The sequence below is a fragment of the Lepisosteus platostomus genome, unplaced genomic scaffold (assembly GCF_059453375.1).
Source record: "Lepisosteus platostomus isolate fLepPlt1 unplaced genomic scaffold, fLepPlt1.hap1 Scaffold_162_H1, whole genome shotgun sequence".
NCBI lineage: Eukaryota > Metazoa > Chordata > Actinopteri > Semionotiformes > Lepisosteidae > Lepisosteus > Lepisosteus platostomus.
Genome location: NW_028291543.1, coordinates 36,859 through 42,858, shown reverse-complemented (window position 1 = coordinate 42,858; position 6,000 = coordinate 36,859). Strand labels below are relative to the sequence as shown.

At 49.3% G+C, this 6,000-nt stretch overlaps 4 non-coding genes and 1 pseudogene across 4 annotated transcripts; 3 read left to right on the top strand and 2 right to left on the bottom strand.

The window, feature by feature from the left end:
- Positions 1-225: 225 nt before the first annotated feature.
- Positions 226-299, bottom strand: trnat-agu (transfer RNA threonine (anticodon AGU)). The gene has a single exon. It is a non-coding gene; the product is annotated as a tRNA-Thr (tRNA).
- Positions 300-1,742: 1,443 nt separating this feature from the next.
- On the top strand, positions 1,743-1,813 carry trnag-gcc (transfer RNA glycine (anticodon GCC)). Its single transcript has one exon. It is a non-coding gene; the product is annotated as a tRNA-Gly (tRNA).
- A 2,035-nt stretch (positions 1,814-3,848) lies between these two features.
- On the top strand, positions 3,849-3,965 carry LOC148636624 (U5 spliceosomal RNA). The gene has a single exon (XR_015932096.1). It is a non-coding gene; the product is annotated as a U5 spliceosomal RNA (small nuclear RNA).
- A 966-nt stretch (positions 3,966-4,931) lies between these two features.
- Positions 4,932-5,050, top strand: LOC148636623 (5S ribosomal RNA; annotated as a pseudogene).
- Positions 5,051-5,686: 636 nt separating this feature from the next.
- On the bottom strand, positions 5,687-5,850 carry LOC148636622 (U1 spliceosomal RNA). Its single transcript, XR_015932100.1, has one exon. It is a non-coding gene; the product is annotated as a U1 spliceosomal RNA (small nuclear RNA).
- Between the last annotated feature and the right edge of the window lie 150 nt (positions 5,851-6,000).

The window sequence follows — 6,000 nt, the reverse complement described above, 5'->3', positions numbered from 1 at the left end:
GTTAGCAGGGTTAAGGTTAAAGAAAAAAAAATAGCTGACTTCTTTTTTTTTTGCCAGCCGCTAGCGCTGATTAGCAAGGTTTGTATTTCATGTTTTGCAAGTTGCATCCATTTTAAGAAAAACAAGTCGCGTTAAAGACAGGAAATGAATACTTGCATTTAATTAAGTCTAGCCGTAGGCGGTTGTCTGTAAGGACCAGTTCTGTTTGAGAAGACACAACAAAGAAGGCACCACTGGGATTTGGACCCAGGATCTCCTGTTTACTAGACAGGCGCTTTAACCAACTAAGCCACGGTGCCCCAGGAGTGCTGTCCTTTTGCAGCCACTTGGACACACCACTCAGACACATCTGCATTCGGTGTGTGCTCCGCCTGCTTGCTGAGCAAGTTGCCACCTTTACATACAATAGCAACATCGACACCAAGAGAAAGGATGACAAATGGCTTTTATCTGGAACTTTTCATGTCCAAGGAGCTCAATGTGCTTTCTGTGTACAACAGGGCCACTGAACTCCACACTGGCCACTGAACCACAGCAGTGGCTTGCTGGCTTGACATCTCCCAAGGAAAATGTTGAAATCACATGTGGAACAGGAAAATGACCCTCGAGTACGTGGGGAAAAAAAGAAAAAGATCATCTGGAGCGCGCCAACCCATGTCCGGACAGCCCAGTTTCGTCGATAAGGTGGCTGAGTGGTTAAGGTGATGGACTGCTAATCCATTGTGCTCTGCAGGCATGGGTTCGAATCCCATTCTCATCGCTCTCCATGTCTGACATGTGTGCCTGTTTGACGTCGGCCCTCCTGTTGTTTGCTCCGGTGCTAGAGCCGTACATTTTCTAGCAGTGGCTGAACATGGTATAGTAGGCCAACGTCGGTATCGAGCAGTGACAGTAACAGTACTTACTGCACCCTATAAGAAATCGTTTGTCCCTGTTCAAAAGAGATTGTGCGATGTCCTGCGGCGTTCGTAAAGCAAACCTTTGACAGTTTGAAAAGAGGAATTTATTCTGCTTCCTGTGCGTGCAGTAGTTACAAAGTTGAACGTCTTTACACGATCTGCTGCAGTTTTCAGTGGGCGGGCTTTGTCAGATGGCTTGAAAAAACGCACTGTGTTTCGGCTCGGGAAACATCATGAGCAGTGTCCTGCATGTTTTCTGTGTATAGCTGTCTTTTAACGCATACAGAATTCATTCGAAATCATTGATTTCTCCAATTAACAAGGGTCCCTTAAAGGATGAGTCAAAGTAACGTCTAATCGGATTAGTTTCCTTAGAGCTGGTTCAGAGTTTGCTCAAGAGTTTACCTTTCACAGATGCGCAAAGAAGAATGTTGGGGGTGCACGCTTCAAGGCGCCTTACAGCTGTAGGGAGTGATTCGAGGCGATTCATGGCGTGTGCTCGTTCCCTTATACCGTACGCCCCGGGGTGCAGTGCTATGACGATTGCTGTAGTCGTGGCCGAGTGGTTAAGGCGATGAACTAGAAATCCATTGGGGTCTCTCCGCGCCTGTTCGAATCCTGCCGACTACATTGTCCGCCTCCAGTTGGTGTGTTCCGGCGCAAGCAAAGAAGCGCGCCTCTTTGCTGTTTCTGGTGGTTTTAAAACACCCAATCGCTTGTACCCGCTGCCTTAGAAATAAATTCTTCAGCGTCCGTGAATGGCATTTTGCAGCTGGAAGCAGATGTCGACGCGTTTTGCACAGAGCACCAAAAAAGCGTCTTTTTTGAAGGCCCAGGCACTAAGCATTGGTGGTTCAGTGGTAGAATTCTCGCCTGCCATGCGGGAGGCTCGGGTTCGATTCCCGGCCAATGCAGTGGCTTTTGAAGCGAACGGCTCCATCACTTGCATCCCCTTGCAACTTGCAACTGAAAACCCACTGAAGCTAAGCAGGTGTGAGCCAGGTCAGTACCCGGATGAGGATGAGCTACAGGGAAAAACAACGCTTTCAGCTGGAAGCGGTGTTAATGGTGCCGGCGGGGGGGGCGCTCACCCTGAGGTCTGTGCGGTTCCCAATTCCCCAGTATAGTGACGGAGATGCTGTGTTGTAAGAGGGCGCTGTCTTTTGGATGAGATGTAAAACCGAGATCACAGCGCTCTGTGGTCATTAAAAATGACCACCAAAACCTTTGACAAAAGCTCTTGGTAATTGATGGTCTTCAAAAATGCTTCTCCTTTAGGTACATTTTAAATCAGCTGAAAAATGCCGTGAAATGGGGGGGCACTTCACGCCAGTGTAGGATTTGGATTACAAGAACCATGAAACTGCACGAGAAAGGCCGTACACTGAATTACACGGCTTTCTATTCAAAGGAGGACAAAAGAAATTCCCTGAGTTTGATTTTTTGCAGCACAGAGAGAAGCATTGTTGTGAGGCCGGTTAGCTCAGTTGGTTAGAGCGTGGTGCTAATAACGCCAAGGTCACAGGTTCGAGTCCCATACGGGCCAGGTCCTTTTCTCCTCTCTTACCAAAGCTGTTAGGTTCCTTTCCGTGGTGAGAGGGGTTGTCATGCAACGCTGCCACATAGTGCCGACAGACAAGAGTGTTGCGGGAGAAGAGAAAAGTGTTTGAAGATTTAAGAGTGTCTTAGGTGGAGCCAAAATCAAGTGTCACAAATGCAAGTGGTTGGATTTCCAATGTTTAATATGGTAAAAATAAGCGGAAGTTATTTGCCGGTCCGGCACAGTCTGCCATGCTTTTGTCAGATACTGTAAAGTGGTGTCGAACTGGGTGTCGAACTGGAGCCTCACCATTTGCATATGTGAGGCTCCAGTTATACATCGAGTGTCACATTAAATGACAAAAATGAAGAGAGTTAAAGCAGCTGGAGAGGTTTTCTTATAACTTTTGAGCTGACACAGTTTTGGAAAATGTTTCCTTCACGCTGCACTGTACAACATAGGCAGCCAAGAGTCTCCAAAACAAAACAGAATTGACAGATAGGAGAAAATTCCCACCCGTCCTGAAGTTCCCAAAATCCAGCACTGAGCGTAAACAAAGTGTCTAACTAGTGTGGGAATGCTAACCCTAACCCTAGCTGGAGTTTGAGCAATCCAGCACTGAGCGTAAAAAGATGAGTCAAAGTAACGTCTAATCGGATTAGTTTCCTTAGAGCTGGTTCAGAGTTTGCTCAAGAGTTTACCTTTCACAGATGCGCAAAGAAGAATGTTGGGGGTGCACGCTTCAAGGCGCCTTACAGCTGTAGGGAGTGATTCGAGACGATTCGTGGCGTGTGCTCGTTCCCATATACCTTACGCCCCGGGGTGCAGTGCTAGGATGACGTACAATAACGCTTGGGCACATAACGGCGTTATATGCGAGTGCGGGACGTGAGGGTTTTCGTTTGTTCGTTTTGTTTTGCTCTGCTCTGCTTTGCTTTGTTTTGCTTTCCATCACGTTGGTAAGAGCGTAAATAAAAAGGCGATTCCTGCGTCTACCACTAATGTAAGAGCTATTTCAAGTGCGACGTGGTGCGGCTTTTCAAATGCTTGTGGGCATTTCTCTGTTGTTGATTCTTTTTTTGTGTGTAACAAAGTGGCATTTTCATGTCCGGACGGGGAGACTTTATCATTCCGACATGAAGCCACCCTTAAGTCCTCTGAGGCGTGTCTGTCTGCAAGGCTTGTATTTTGGAAATGTTTTTTTGAAACAGAGAACGACTTTGAAATAGGCTTCCGGATTGGGCACACCCGTACGGATTGGGCACGCCCGCAAGCCGAGAGCCACAGGCGATGAGCCCGGAGCTGAACGGGCCCCACTGGCTCGTTTGTAAGGCCAGGTGCATTGCCAACCACGACCGTCAGGGCAGAGGCTTTGAAGGCGGCCTGGGCTCCTGCAGCTGTGCAGCCACGCACTTTGGTTTCTCTTCATTTCGTACAAATCTTTCGCTTTTTACTAAAGATTTCCGTGGAGAGGAGCATGAATGAGCTCCATGCAATTTTTGTGCTTCCCTGCCTTCGGGTGGGGCGCAGCTGGGCTGGTCAAAGAGAGAAAACAACAACGCTCACAATCGCTCTTGTTATGGCGATTGTGGCCGTCTGCTCTGCGAGTCCTCGGTCTCCGCCCGTCTGATTGGCGCTCTCTTCTTTGGGGGGCGGGAAGTGTCCGGCCGCAGGGGATCTTCAGACCTCGCTTTGCATAGCGGCTTCCCAGAGTGCGTCGTTTCCGGCACAGTGTGGCCGGGTGTTTTCCGAGTTATCGCACGGATTGGGCAGGCCCGCAAGCCAAGAGCCGCAGGCGATGAGCCCGGAGCTGAACGGGCCCCACGGTGGAAAGAACGCATGGGTTCTAATCCCATTCTCGTTGCTCTCCATGTCTGACACGTGTGCCCGTTCGACGTTGGCCTTCCTGTCGTTTGCTCCGGTACTAGAGCCGTACATTTTCTAGCAGTGGCTGAACATGGTATAGTAGGTTAACGTCGGTATCGAGCAGTAACAGTAACAGTATTTACGTGCCGCTGCTGCCAAGTGGCTCTGGGTTGAGACTGCGTTTTCACTTACTTGCAACGCAAAAGGAGAAAGCGATTTTTGACAGTCTCTCGAGAGACTGCGCTAGGTGTTTAGGGATAGACTTTGTCAGTTCCCCCTGGGATGATGGCCTCTCAAATAGTTTGTGATTCCTATAGACGTTTATACAGTAGAAGCCTGCTTCGTGGCTTAAATCCAAGCTAAGGAAACGAGTTAGAGGTCTGATGCAGAACTGCAAATTCAATGAACAGGAACACTACAGTACATTGAACTGTATGTGTGAGGAAAGCTGCCCCCTTCTGTCCCTTGTCGACCGAACAGAGGACTGTAAAAGATACCGCCAAGAAACTTTAGGATGCCGGTTGGAATCCAGCTCCAAAGAAGCCCCTTTGGGTGTTATGTCATCAAAAAGTAAGGAACCCCCGCCACACACAGCTTCAAGTAGCGAGTCAGGCGCCTGGGCTTTCGCTTACGGCCACACCACCCTGAACACGCCCGATCTCGTCTGATCTCGGAAGCTAAGCAGCGTCGGGCCTGGTTAGTACTTGGATGGGAGACTGCCTGGGAATACCAGATGCTGTAACCTTTTGCTCTCCCGGCCAGCAGGGGTCGCCGTTGGTGCCGTAGGCTTTGGGAGGAAAACCTGCAGGATGGAAAGGTGATCTATAGCCTCATCTCTAGAGATGTTTTGTTGCTGTGGCATGTGTGTGACCCATATTCAAAAAAAAAAACCCGTCTGTAAAACGAATATCGAAGCTGCCTCTAAATCTGCAAATGAAGATGAGTCGATAAACCACTCGTTTTTCGTATAACTAGACATATATTCATTTGTTACCGATTTCATTCATTGAGCATGGATACAGTAGAGGTACAGCCATTCACTGTTTGACATGTCTGCACTGGTACAGAACCGAGCAATCAGAAAACGGGTGAAACTGTCTTTAGACTCAGCATACAGTACCGAGGCCCCCCATGACCAAATAAAGGCTAACCTCGATAATCAGCCTAAAGAACGCAGACTACAGCAAAACGACTGACTTTGAAAAGGGAATGAACGTCCGGAAGGAGTAGTGGAACTAGCTTGAGATGCTTCTCCGGACCCCTAACTAAAAGCCAGCGAGAACCAGCAGCGGCGTCCACTCCTGTCGAACCGGGATCCTTCCGCAGCCACGCAGCTCGTGGTGTCCTAACCCTCCCGTATCTGATTTTGGACCAAGCACATCAAGGGACAGCGCGAACGCAGTCCCCCACTACCAGAAATTATGCAGTCAAGATTCCCACATTTGGGGAATTCGCAGGGGTCAGCACAGCCGGAGTGCAATGGCCGAGCCTCGCCCTGGGTGAACCTCCTTCTTGATCAAGGTATCTCCCCTGCCAGGTAAATATGAGTTAAACAGGCCCCTGCAAGCGGCCCGCACCCACAGCACAAATCGCGCAGCCTAGGCCACCTCCTCGCCCCGCACGCCACCGCCTCCTGCTGGGCCCACTCTTTCACACACTCACACGCCACACTAACACTCAAAAGTGTGGGCAAAA